Source organism: Budorcas taxicolor, chromosome 12 (assembly GCF_023091745.1).
Source record: "Budorcas taxicolor isolate Tak-1 chromosome 12, Takin1.1, whole genome shotgun sequence".
Lineage (NCBI taxonomy): Eukaryota > Metazoa > Chordata > Mammalia > Artiodactyla > Bovidae > Budorcas > Budorcas taxicolor.
This window is the reverse complement of record NC_068921.1, coordinates 20,553,405-20,568,005: the sequence shown is the minus strand read 5'-3', so window position 1 is coordinate 20,568,005 and position 14,601 is coordinate 20,553,405.

Genomic DNA, 14,601 nt, shown 5'->3' with positions numbered 1-14,601 from the left:
TAAACACAGAGGCATTTGTATTCCCCACCACTTCCTGTGTTACTAAAAAGATACTATTTACACTGTTCTCCACTTAGCTTTTTTCACTCAACAAAAAAACCCAGAGTGTCTTCATGTTGGTATATAGAGGATTTATAACTGCATATGCTTTCCTAGGTGGCTCAGTGAGTAAGAATGCATTTGCAGAAGATGCACGTTCGATCCCTGGGTCTGGAAGATCCCCTGGAGGAGGGCACGGCTACCCACTCCAGCATTCTTGCCTGCAGAATTCCATGGACGAAGGAGCCCGGGGGCTGCAGTCCTGCGGTCGCAAAGAGTTGGACTCTGAAGTGACTTAGCAGGCATGCATGATTTCATCATGTGGCACGTTAAAGATGGCCCCCAGTTGTTTGTCTCATTGATAGGTGAATTCTTGAATATGTGGTGGCCTTAGTGACTCCTTTGGCCAACAGAATACAGTGCAAGTGAGGCTGTTTGTAGGTCAGGAGTGAAGAAGCTGTCTGTTCTTGCCTCCCGTCACTTGAGTCAGGAGTCCCCGGGGAGAAGTCTGATGCCCCTGAAACCTGCATGCTGTGAGGCAGCCCAAGCTAGCCATGTGGAGGGACTTTGAACAGAGATGCTTGGCTGGTCCCCAGCTAGTTCAGCTATGCTGGCTCACGCCTCAGACAGGGCAGGGAAAACTGGAGAACTCATGATTCCAGCTCAACTACCAGCTGTTCTCCATGAGAATTCCTAAGTGAGATTTCCCAGCTGAGCCCCATCAACCCATGGGGCTGAAAGAAGACATTGTTGTTCTAACTTCTATATTTTGAGGTCCTTTGTCACATAGCGGTTGGTAAACTGAATACAATATGCAGGTACATGTGATTTATTTAATTAACCCCTCATAGATGAAATAAAAGACTGGCAACAACCTGAATGTTCAACCAAAGATGTAATGATTAATCTTGTTGCCTGTATATCTTTTTATGCTGTTGCAAGTATGTAATTTCCCAGAGCTGAAACTGAGTCAAAAAATGCATTTGCAATCTGCTTTATTTCTATTCATTTACTGTCCATTTCCTTGCCCATTTTTCTATTGGCTTTTTCTTTTACGTCTCAGTTTCTAGAAAATCACTTCTGTGTGATATGATGCATGTATTTTTTCCCACTTGTGTTTGAACTTTATGTTGATTTTTGCAATAAAGAATTTTGTCTTCCAAATTTCTGTTACTTTTAGTATTTAATCTTTGATCCACTTGGAATTTGTTCTTATGCATACCTGTAGTTACAAAATTATCTTGGTAGTATTATACACAGGGACATTTAATTTAGGGAGATTTGACATCTTTATGAAATTCACTCCTTTTATTCAAGAATATGGTGTACCTCTGCATTTGTTTAAGTCTGCTTTTGTATCTTTCAGGATCAATTTAAAAAGCTTTTTTCATATAGATCTGGAACGTTTTGGCAACCCATGCCAGTACTCTTGCCTGGAAAATTCCATGGACAGGGGAGCCTGGTGGGCTATAGTCCATGGGGTCGCAGGGTTGGACAAGACTCAGCACACATACTGGAACACTTCTTAGGTTTAGTCTCAGTTACTTTAACTTCTTTTGTTCCTTACTGTAAGTATAAAAAAGTCTTTTCTTGGGTTACATCTTCTAACAAGTTGTTTAAATGCATGAAAGCCTTTGAAAATTGTATATTGATTTTCTATTAAGCCACCTTGCTGAAATCTTTTTATAATTTTCTTCAGATGATCCCTTTGAGTTATCCAAGTATAAAAATTATGATTACTTTTCAATTTTTATATGCCTAATTTCTCTCTTTGCTAACTGTTTATAACATTTAAATCTTATTCCTGACTTTAATAGGAATGCTATTGGTATTTCTCCTTTAAACACGCTGACTCTCAATTTGGTTTGTGTTAGGGAAGAACACATCTGTTCCTAATTGCTGAATTTCCATCAATAATTGACACTGAATTTCACTTTTAAGCATCTAAAGAGATTAGTACATATTTTTCTTTGATCATTAATATGGTGAATTCATATAACTAGACTTCCTAATACTGAACTGAAACAGAGCAGGGCCCTGTGGTCCTTCCCTGTCTACTTCCTCTATGTCCTCAGCCTGCCTTTTGTCTGTGGAAAAAATTTAGCCAAAGAATAAAGTTTAATCAGAGAAGTAAGAAAATGCAGAAATAAAGAGAAGCGGTCAAACAGGACTAAAGAGTAATAGTTTAGTCAGTAAGCGAAGTCAAGGACCTTCCTTCTCGAGGGCTAGAGCGAATATTCTGAGCCACTGTGAGCTGTCTTGCGGAGACTGAAACCCCTACCAGATGGAAGAAGTTAACGACACGGATGGCCAGGCTGGAGCCGAGACAGAGGCTGTCACAATTCTAAGAATTAGCCTCAAGGAAATGGGAACGAACCAACCCGGCAACTGTACTTAAAACAATCACGGTGACACTGGTCAGACTGCTGATGACTGCGAGAGCTGACCGCTGATGACTGTGAGAGCTGACCGCTGATGACTGTGAGAGCTGACCGCTGCTTCTGCATGGAGCCCCCTCCCTTTGTTCTGTCTATATGGGGGGGAGTCGGCCCTTGACCAGGAGTTCCCCACCCCACCCCCTCACCCCAACTGGTCACCAGCCTCCGAAATAAAGCAAACTTTCCTTTCCACCAACCTTGCCTCTTTTTTAGTTTGTGAGTGGCGAGCAGCCCGACCTCACTTTTGGTAACAGAACTACCTTTGCACTGACAAAAACCCCACTTTGTCACATTGCATTAATTCTTTAGAGTTGCTGGAGTCTATTTGGTAATTAAAAAAAATTTTTTTTTTTTTATCATTTGGCAGGCAGGGCACCCAAGGCATGTGGGATCCTAGTTTCCCAACCAGGGACCGAACTTAGGCCCCTGTATTGGGAGCATGGAGTCTTAACCACTGGACCGCCAGGGAAGTCTCACGTTTGGTAATATTTTGATCATATTTTTGCATCAGTTTAAGTTTTTTCAATTGTACACATTACCAGGTTTTTATATCACTATTATGCCTACCTTTTGTGTCCTATTTAATAAGTATTTTCTATACTCATATCCATTTCATTTTGCTTGGTTTTTCTCATTTTGATTCTCTAAGTTCCTTACTTAAACTTTTCTTTTTGTCTCTTTTTCCTTCCAGTTCACCCTTGTTTCTTTCTTTTCCTCCCATTTCTACCCTGGACCCTGCCAGTTCACACACTCTCTCGTCTTGTTATCACTGCCAATAGGCTTGTGCCTGTGTTTTGTGCCCAGCTTTTGTAGCAGTAACTGCTTCATTAAATATTTTACATTTGTAGTAAAATATTTTACGGTGTTTTTCATCGGCTCTCTGGCAATATTTTATCTGCCATTTACTTTTCCTGATCTTTTCTGGTTTTATATCTTTGAAATAAGCTGGGTTTGTTCTTTTTGATGTCTCACGTTTGAGGCAAGTGAGTTTTTCTTGAACCAGAAATTTGCAGATCACCTCCTAGCCTAGTAGGAATTGTCGTTATGCACCAAGGCCTTATGCTGGCTATAGATACTAATGTCTTCTCCCCAGCCAGTGAAGATAAGCAGCTATGGGGTTTCTCAAAAAGCATCTTTTTTGTTTTTTTTAAAATGTATTTCAAATTGGAGGATAATTGCTTTGCAATGTTATGTTGGTTTACTCTACAACAACGTGAACCAGCTGTAAGTATACATATATTCCCTCCCTCTTGAACCTCCCACCCACACCCGTCCCTTCCAATGCCTCATACACCCCGATTTTCCTCAACCTCCCTTCCCCCACCCCCTCGGTGGCCGAGCACCAGGCTGAACGCCCTGTTCTATACACTGGTTTCGCACTAGCTGCTTCACACACGGCAGTGAATATGCGGCAATGCGTTGGTCCCGCTCTCTCCTTCACCTGCTGTGTCCACAAGTCTGCTTGTTCCCTATGTCAAAAAGCATCCATCCTTTCCCCTGCTGCATCTAAGCAGGGCGTTCCCTGCAAATGTGTGATTTTTAAAACCCCATCACCTCTACTTTACACAACCAAACTGAGTCCAGGGGAGTTTCTGCTGCCCTGCTTGTACGTGTCCCTCACCTCTTTTACAAAGGCGTTTTGCTGACTGCTCCTGATACCTGCAGTCAGGCATTCGCCTCTCCTCGCCCTCCTAACTGCTCCATGCTTCTTCTAGCCCATCCACCTGCTTTGTTTTTTTAACTCCCTCCTACTTTTTCCTGAAAATGGAAACTTAATCTTCATTTCTTGTTTTCCTTTTGCTTTTTACAACTTCAAAGAAGACAGACAGCTCCCCTCCTTCATCTCAAACCAGAAAACTACATAGATCTTAATCTTGCAAACTCTGGCATGAAAAGCCTCAAGGCCTGAAGCAGCTAACTCTCAACATCTTTTAAAGAAAAAGAAAAGGACAGAGGATTCATCTGTCCAGGGTATATAGACATCTTGAAGCCTCAGGTAGATTTGTTGCCGAGCCAGGTTCATTTCCCTGTCGCCCAGCAAACCAAAACGCCGAGATGCTGAGGCCTGCAGCAGAGAGGCCGGAGAAGGAAATGGCAGCCCACTCCAGTGTTCTTGCCTGGAGAATCCCAGGGACGGGGGAGCCGGGTGGGGTGCTGTCTATGGGGTCGCACAGAGTAGGACATGACTGAAGCGACATAGCAGCAGCAGCAGAGAAGCAACTGAGAAAAGAGGTCTCCAATTTGACTGTCAAAGGCTCGGGGCGCAGAGACTTATGGGATAAAGAATAAAGAAGCTGGGCGGTCTGGGGCGTGGGGAGCTCGCGACAAGGTGATTGGTAAAAGGTGGGGAACTGCAACTAAGCTACACGTTCCACAAGTTCAAAAATGTAGGCACTTGGAGTGATCTGAACGTGGGGTTCTTGGCCCTCTGACGTCAAAAGGTCACCTAGAGGACACTCGCATATGCCCTGTTGGAGAGTTGGTGGTCCCAACCAGTCTTAACTGGCTTGGCTCCAACTAGACACAGGTGAAGCCAAGTTTCTGGAAGACAACTCTTGGGCAAACCTTGTTTAGGCGCCACACTTCTTGGAGGACATGCAAGTCTTGTAGCAACAATTAAAACCACCTTGATGGATGAAGACGGGTTACAGGTGAAATGGATTAACTGATGATTACACGGTTTCAGGGTTAAAATACTTAGGGTATTTTCTTAACTTATCCTTTGGACCTCATTTTTCCAGTGAGGGGAAGGGCTCTCTAAAAACTTCAGACAGGATGGACAACCCAAGGTTTAACAGCAAGACACGAATCTTGAGCGGTGGAGTCTAGGCTCCAGGCTACTTGGATGCGGGAGCAGCTTGGGGCTCTGAAGTAGAAAGCAGAGAACTTAACTTGTGGAGAGAAGTTGCTAGGACCTGGCTCTGGGCTAGGAGCTTTAGATATGTTCCTGGGAGCACATATTGTTTCCAGCTCCATTTTAGAGGCATGATAACAGGGGCACAAGGGGTTAGAGAACTTATTTATAATGGCAGAACCAGGATTGAAATGGCCAAATGTTCTTCCCAGAGCAACTCTCACAGGTATGTAAACCCTGTAAAGACATGCATGGGCTGAGGGAACATTCTCAGGCTCTGGGACCCTTGCTTCCTGCCTTCCTTCTCATCTCCATGGCAGTTATTTAAAAACCAGGCCTTTTCATACTTTAAATATGTATTGACTTAGCTTCTAATCCCAAATGCAACCAAAATAACAAGATCCCCTCTGCTTCTGGTTCCTTGATGAGTAGATCCAGACTGTGTTAAGGTGAACGGGTTCTGGTTATTCAGGCTGGTGCTCTGGAAACTGTGCTCTAAACAATAGGGTAATCGAGCGAAGTCAGGCAGGGAAGGAGAAATATCGTATGACATCCCTTATATGTGGACTCTAAAAAGAAAGGGTAGAAATGAACTTATTTACAAAATAGATACAGATTCATAGGCTTAGAGAACCAACTTACGGTTGCCAGAGAGGAAGGATGGAGGAAGGGATAGTTAGGGAGTTTGGATGGACATGTACACACTGCTGTATTTAAAATGGATAACCAACAAGGACTTACTGTACAGCACATGGAACTCTGCTCAGTGTTATATGGCAGCCTGGATGGGAGGGGCATTTGGGGAGGACTGGATACGTGTTACGTGTATATGCATGGCTGAGTCCCTTCTCTGTTCACCTGAAACTATCACAGCGTTAATTGGCTATATCCCCATACCCAATAAAAAGTTAAAAAAATAAACAACAGGGTGTTCATTTACAAACACTTTACCAAATTATTTAGACAAATCATCTGTTTAAAAACTAGACCAAATAGATACCTTTGAAGACACAAGGTATATTTTACCCAGATCATTTCTTAAAAAAGAAGACACAAACCCACTGGTGCTTTTGAACATGTTAAAGGAAATAAGACACTGCATTTTGACCACTTTTCACTTGTTCACTGATGAAATCAATGCAAGTAAGTTTGATATTTTTTTTTAAAAAAAGGTAAAAAATTCATTTCCTAAAAACACATTTACTTAGAAATTCATTTTACCTTATGAACTTCTTTGACCTTATAAACTTGTCAGCAGAGCAAACTGGGAGCCAGTTTCCTGCAGCTATAAACTCCAACAGTCTTTTTACAAGTTTTTATTCTCTGGAAATGTAAACGCTTGTGTTGAAAAGTATTCGCCGGGGAGATAAATGAGCCACAAAATGATTAGTGCCTGCTCAATCATTTGTCACCTCTGCCCTCCTTGTTAAAATGTAAAAGCGACTGGAGGGCTTTGAAAGGTGAGCCTTTCTTAGCACCTGAGTAGATGAGGTCTCCTGACTTTGCTTCTGTCGCACCTGGGTTGCCTGGCCCCAGGGCCCCTGGACAGGCCATGTCCTCCCAGGCCTCCTCAGTAGCCTTTGCGGACTCTTCCAGGGCAGAGGTCATGACCACAACCTACCTTGGCATTTCCACCTTTAGGCCACAGCATCCAGCAGAAAAGTGAAATCATATTCTGAAGGGATTTCCACTTTTCCATCTGAGCAAAGGGCAGGTGGGTGCACGGTAGGTGTGTGTGTGTGTGCTAAGTCACTTCGGTCATGTCCAACTCTGTGCAACCCTATGGACTGAAGCCCGCCAGGCTCCTCCATCCATGGGGATTCTCCAGGCAAGAATACCTGAGTGGGTTGCCATTCCTTTTTCAGGGGATCTTCCCAACCCAGGGATCGAACCTGTCTCAGGTTTCCTGCATTGGCAGGCGGGTTCTTTACCAATAGCGCCACCTACTGGAAGCCCACACAGTAGGTGCATTCACTGTTAATTCCCTGGCCTTAGGCCATGCCTGCCTAAATCCAATCATTCCATCCCAGGTCTAGCTTCTCCATGGAGCCCTCCATCTTTTTATAGCTTCTCTCTTCTGTTGAAGAACCTACATTTCCATCCACTGACAAGCCAAACTATTCTGCTGACTTTCAAGACCCCGGACAACCTTCCTCACCCATTTTATTCCCCACTGGGTTCCCTAAGCAGCCCTGCTGGATGTTACAAAGAAGAGAGAAGTCACAGCTTTGCCGACTAGCACTGATGCATCTCAGGGTTGGCTGTCTTTCACAGAGAAGAGTGAAGAACTGGCAAGGGATGGATTTACATTCACTGGACGAAAGCACTTTCTTGAGACAGTAAATGACATGTACACCCTCATCATGGACAATGAGCTCTTATCAAAAATTCAAAATAAAATTAATGAACTTCATTTCATAGGTCAGTGAAGCATGCATGGGGGGGAGGGGACAGCCATGAACCGTTAGAAACACCGTTCCTAGGAATGACTTTGTTCTGCACTGTCAAGATGTCCTTAGTTGTGACCCACTGGCACGGATCTGATTTTTACAGTTTTGAGTTCTCCTGCTTGCCCTAGCGGCTCCCCCCGGGTGCTATTGAGATAAAAGGACTTATTTCTCCCTCTGATCCCTGTGCCTGCCTGTTGGCTGTGAGCTAGAAGACCAGAAAACAGAAATTATAAGAAATCCTCCAAAAATAAGAATCGGTTGGCCCTGAGTGTGAGCCTGGACCTTGGGAAATGTGATTGTCAAGGTGGAGATAGGGGGGAGGCAGGAAAGAAAGGGGAGTAGAGGTATAAGGAGGGGCTGCCCACTAATTATACCCAGATCTCTAGGGCTGCAGCCCAGCATGTCTTTTTTAAAGCTTCCAGATGATTCCAAAGTTGCACTGAGCCCAATACCGAGTTTCACTCTGCCTGATCAAATTGGCTGACAATGTACAGACATGGTGAGGGAGGGAGGGGACAGGGAAGCTGGAAACTGCCCCGGGGCGGGGGGGGCCACAGGTCCTGGCCCAGGGCTCCCCCACCCCCATCACAAAGAAAGAACATTCATCTTCATGAGAAAGACGTTCTGACAGGCTTTGATGCTGCTAAATTTCCTGAACCATTTTTTATTCTTCCTTTTTCAGAAGTGTGTACTTTCTTTGGGTCATTAGAATGTAGTTGATAACTTATATTTCTTAGTTCTTTTGAGAATTTTCTTGGGACAGACTTAGCCCTTGGCTTCTGAGGTCATTTTTGTTTCAAAAAATAGGTAGTAAATCATTTGAAAAAGTGAAAGTATTTAGTCACTCAGTCGAGTCCGACTCTTTGAGACCCCATGGACTTAACTTTCCCCTAGGGAGCCCGCCAGGCTCCTCTGATCATGGGATTCTCCAGGCAAGAATACTGGAGTGGACTGCCATTTCCTTCTCCAGGGGATCTTCCCAACCCAGGGACGGAACCTGGGTCTCCAGCATTGCAGGCAGATTCTTTACTGTCCGAGCCACCGGGAAAGCCCAGTTCATCATCTATGAGGTGTCAGGTACTGTGCAGGGTTCTGGGTTACCATGGTGTGTTGAACAAAACCATTCTGACATTTGAATATTTGCTGTGCGGACTCACAGGAGTCCTGCAACTGTCCTCACAGCGGAGATTTATGCAGCGGTGTAAGGACACAGAGCCGAGTCGCAAGCAAAAATAACAGGCAGAGTGGGAGGAATCGGGTGCCGGCTTCCTCGGGCTTGTCTCCCCAGGAGAGGGGTCACTCGCTCCCCTGAGAGTGCACCCCACAGCCAAGTGCGGCCACAGGCGCGTGGTGACCGCTTGGGAGCCCACCGGAGACTCTGGGCTCAGGTCCTTATTGGGGGGCTGGGCACGTGGGCACCCCCTGGCCAGCACGTCCCCAAGTTCCGAGGCCTGGAAGGAAAGCTTCGCACACACCACAGAGCTGGAGGTCAGGTAGGTGGGATGGGGGACTTCAGCTCCCACCAGAGAGGAGAGTCATTTGGTTACCGTCTGCTAGAGAAGGAAACTTCGGGCCAAAATATATTGCCACCTACCTCCAAGAACAGAGTTTCGGATTGTGCAAGGAGAGGGCAGAAAAGCTGGATTTTAACTCCACAACTGTGTATTAAACTATATGTTAGGCTCTTGACTCTTATCCACATGGTCTGGCTTATCAAATAGATGAGTTCTATTGAGCGCCCCCTCTTGGAAGCCTGTGGTACATACATCCTGAATTCCACAACGGACTTCTGGAACTGGGTTTTTAGAGATGAGTGTGTGTGTGTGCTTAATTGCTCAGCCATGTCCGACACTTGCGACCCCATAGGCTTTAGCCTGCCAGGCTCTTCGGTCCATGGGATTTTCCAGGCCAAGAATATTGGAGTGGGTTGCCATTTCCTTCTCCAGGGGATCTTCCTGACCCAGCAATCGAACCCGGGTCTCCTATGTTGCAGGCAGACCCATTACCGACTGAGCTCTGAGGGAAGCCCCTGGAGGTGCGGATTTCCTACAAATACCACACAGCATCAGCTCCAGAAGTCTGGGAGTGTTGAAGGTCCCTGTGTGAAAGAAGTATATAAAAAATTACAGCGTACTTTCCAGAACCTACTTACCTGATGGAGGAAGACAATCAGAAGCAAAATTATTTCCTGAAGAGGTTTGGGGTCCTGTCTGAGGCATGAAGATCACCCGCGTGGCTTCCGGCTCTTGCAGAGCAAGCTCACCAGGTTCATGAACTCCCTGACCTGTTTGCACAAAACCTCCGGCCACCCCTTAATCATACTCACTATGCACAGAATTCTCCGCCAAATTACTTTTTGGCATCTACTTCTAACTTTCCCCCATATCTTATGCCCTCACTGTAAATAGTAATAATAACGCACATATTGGACAAGTCTTTTAAAAATAAAGCAAAGTTTACAACCCCAGCAGATCATAAAATGCACATGTTCAGGTACTGTTATGAATTAGAAGCTGCCAAAATTGATAAGGAGTAAAGAAAGGTCAGGCTTTTTTTTTTTAACCACACCGAGCGGCTTGCAGGATCCTAGTTTCCTGACCAGGGATTGAGCCCGGGGAACAGCAATGAAAACGCCAAGTTCTAACCCCTTGACTGCCAGGGAAATCCCCACCCCCCTTTTTTTTCTTTTCTTAAATAAGTCTAGAAACTTGGTTTGTCAAAGCCTCTGGTGTGGAACCTAGTACTTACAGTCACCACATGCCAACCTAAAAGTGCTCTCTTAACCCCAGGAAAGCAGAGCAGGTCAGTGGGGTCTGGCATAAGAAATGACCTGAAACTCACAATGAGCTGTCTCTTTCCGATGTGTTGCAATTTGAAGCACCAGGCTGTAAAAATCCACAGCTTTATGGCGGGTAGATCAGCAGAGCACTGATGTGGCCTGAATTCCTCAGGGCAGGTTCACATTTGGGGTGCTTTCTAGTTCCATGACAGTCGCCTCCACAGGGAGTTGCCACTGGTCGAAGGGACTACTGGTATTGCTCATAGAAATAAAGCATTCCTGGTTAGTCCTTTAAAATGCTTCTTTTGGCATTTGGTGATTTTCTAGAAAGTGCAGAAGAAGTTGTATGTAGCCCTTTGGGAGAGTCTTAAGTCACAGGAGAAGCAGGAGAGCCTTGCGTGGATCTGCTGTCACTTGTCCCTTTTCTGTCTTCGTGCTGCCACCTAGGGAGAAAAGGAAAGCAGACGTATCCTGGTGAGGAGACGCAGTCACCTGCAACCCTGGGGACCGTCTGCACCTTCACAACAGGCAAGCGAGGTTGGCGGGTCCAATCCTGAGACCAGCGGCTGTGCACTTGGGCTTCAAAGAGAAGCCCTCAGAGCTTCCCTGGTGGCTCAATGGTAAAGAATCTGCCTGCCAGTGAAGGAGAGGAGGGTTTGTCCCCTGACCCGGAAAGATCCCACATGCTGCAGGGCAACTAAGCCCGGGAGCCCCAACTACTGAGCCTGTGCTAGACAGCCCGGGAGCCCCAACTACTGAGCCTGTGCACCATCGCAAGAGATGCCACTGCAGTGAGAAGCCAGCGCACCACAACAAAGAGTAGCCGCCACTCGCTGCAACTACAGAAAGCTCGCGCAGCAACTAAGACGCAGCACAGCCAAAAAACAAATAAAATATATTGAGTGATGGTTGCTCAGTCGTGTCCGACTCTTCATGATCTCACAGACTATAGCCCACCAGGCTCCTCTGTCCATGGAATTCTCCAGGCAAGAATACTGGAGTGGGTTGCCATTTCCTCCTCATATATATATACATATATATACACACACACACATATATATATGCATATAAATGGACTACCCTGGTGGCTCAGACGGTAAGTAAAAAGAGAGAAGCCTTCAGACAAAGGAAGGGATTTCCATCTAACAACCTCATTCTAGGGTCAATGTTAGACTGCAGGAGGTGGGTGAGACCCAGTATTCCTTCCAGTGTTCAAAGGGAGTGAAATACAAAATAACATTCAGGTTGCCCATAGTCAGGGAATGGACACCCTCATTTTAGGGGAAAAAAAAAAGAAAATTCAAGAAACACATGAAAAAAGGTTCTAAGATGGATAATTCTTAAATAATTTTTCTCTTTTCCTCAGGCAGATCCAATGATAAATGAATACAGACTTGCTGGTGGAAGTGGTCGTCCTTAATATCCCCCTGAAGAATGCCATGAACAAGCGTGACTGCTGAAAGCTGGTTTCTGAGGACTAAACTTCAAACATAATTATTGTGGAGCTGTTATCAAAAAAGATGTTGATGGAAGCCAAGTTTCTATGCCATAATGTGGATAAGATGGGGCAGAGGTGAGACCTTTCCTGACCACCGACCTCACCAGGACTCTGGCCACCTCCCAGTCCAGCATCTTCCACAGCCCCCGGCAATGCCTGACAGCCCCTCTCTCCACCTCCCTAGAGCAGAAACTTCTTGAAGGCAGGTATTTTTGTCTGCCATGTGGACAGCTGCATTTCCAGTGCCCAGACAACACTGGCACAAAGCTGGGGGCTCTTAAAAGAATAAATGAATCTAAGCCCTATTCCTTGGCTCCTTTTTTCTTTTGAAAGAACTAAGAACTTGACTAACTTTAATTTTACACGTTCTGATCAAAACACATGTGTAAGGCAACAGTTCTCTTAACATTGTGAAGAGGCTCTGATTATCTGTAAATTTGGTGCTTCCCTCCGCCCCCTCCCTGCCTCAAATACCCTTGATTAGTGTGAGACCATCACAAACATTTATTAACCAAAGTACAGTAACTGCTAGAAAGCTGACAGCTGAATTAGAGACTTAACATGCAAATGCATAGGCTAAGTGGAAGCTTTACTTGAATTCTGGCTCAGCGCTGCTGAGGATAACGTGACCTGCAGAATTCACTAGGAACAGAAGCAGGATTAAGTCTGATTTTCCTTTCTTAGGACAAAATTCACAATTAAAACAGACTCCTGAGGGATCTGTGCTCAGTCATGTCCGACTCTTTGTGACCCCAAAGATTACAGCCCGCCAGGCTCCTCTGTCTATGGGATTCTCCTGGCAAGAATACTGGAGTGGGTTGCCATTTCCTACTTCAGATACTGAAGGATAAATGGCCATAAAGCTGTACATAAAATGACAAAAACCTTGTGGAGGCAAAAAAGAGAGAGGGCTGGGCTCAAGAATGGAAGAACAGTGCCTGGTGTGGCCACTCAGTCTGGGTGACTTCACTTTGACCGTCTATAAAACAGGGATGCACCCCCTTTTGCCTTAGACGGTCGTGGGAAAGAATTTAACTGATACCGGGTTGCTGTAAAACCTGTAAAACTATTAAACATAAGGTACTTTTCATCAGTCTAATGACCCCAAGGAGTATATAAATCTGTGTTTAAAAAGGTGTATGAACCTAACCGTTTCTTCCTTAATAAGATGAGGTCAAACCCTGTGGGCATCTTCCAAGGACACTAAAAACAGCCTTTCACCTGCCTTCCTAGACTCAGAGCTGCTTGTTTTTCACCAAGAGGTTCAACTGTATAAAGTGAAAGTGAAAGTGAAGTCGCTCAGTCGTGTCCGACTCTTTGCGACCCCACGGACTGTAGCCTATCAGGCTCCTCTGTCCATGGGATTTTCCAGGCAAGAGTGCTGGAGTGGATTGCCATTTCCTTCTCCAACTGTATAATGCAGCGATATCTGGAGAGCTCCAAATTGTGGGTTAGTCCTGGAGAAAGGACTGTTTGGGCAAAAAGAAACAAAACACCAAAAAACAAACAAACAAAAAAACGTGATACAAGGCAGCTAGTTAAGTTCAACCAACTGCAAGAACCGAGAAAGTCAATCTTAACCTATGTGAAGAGGTTGTCTTTCAAATCTGGTGAAGGGGTGACTTCTCAGGATATAACAAAAGTCAAAGTTAGGGGAAAGGGAATTAATTTGGTGTGGAGGGTTTGGGGGCCAGAAGTCCTAAGTTTAGCTTCTGGCCCATTTATTAGCCATGCGACTCTGGCTAATAAGGTGACCTTACTTTCTCAACTGTAAAACGGGGGAAATAATACCAATTGCCACATGGTTTCTGGAAGGATTTTAAAAACATAAATGCACGTGAGAAGCGCTTACAAGGGCAAAACACGTGGTCGATCTTTATTATTACTTTCCAAGAATTTGCTTTCTTTCTTTCCACTGCAAAGTAATGTAATCTACGGAAAATGAAGACAAGAAACAAATCTGTGCCAGGAACACAACAGCCAGAGCGAGCACGCTGGTGTATTTCCTTCCAGCTAAACAGATGAGATAATCCACCCAAGGAGCTCAGAGGAGGGCCTGATGCTTGGTGAGCCTGAGACGAATGCTCATCTAAGAGCATCCTCCTCACAGTATGGAGAAGAGGCTTCCGGAGCAGCCAGCGACCACAAGGCAGAACATCAAACAACCCAGTGGCCTAGTCTCATCTCACACGGAAGACACCACTGAGGGCCAGCCCAGCTAGTAGCTTGTCCACAGGTCAGCGTTGAGGCAGAATTAAGAATATAAACCCAGTTCTTTTCAATTAATTGGTCTTTTCAGACCAATTATTTTACTTTTTTAAAAGCAAACTTCTTAATTTGAAACTCGGCTGGTCATTTTTCACTTCACTCACTTCCATCTGTTTACTGTTATTGTTGTAAGTTTGCATGCAGTATAGACACTGTGCATTTAGTAAGTAAATGGGTACATTTTAGTTTCTCATTTCCATATTGCCTTGGTGTCTAGCTAAGGCACCCCAAAAGAGAAATAGGATCCTGGCCATGGACTGTGGCACAATAAAAAC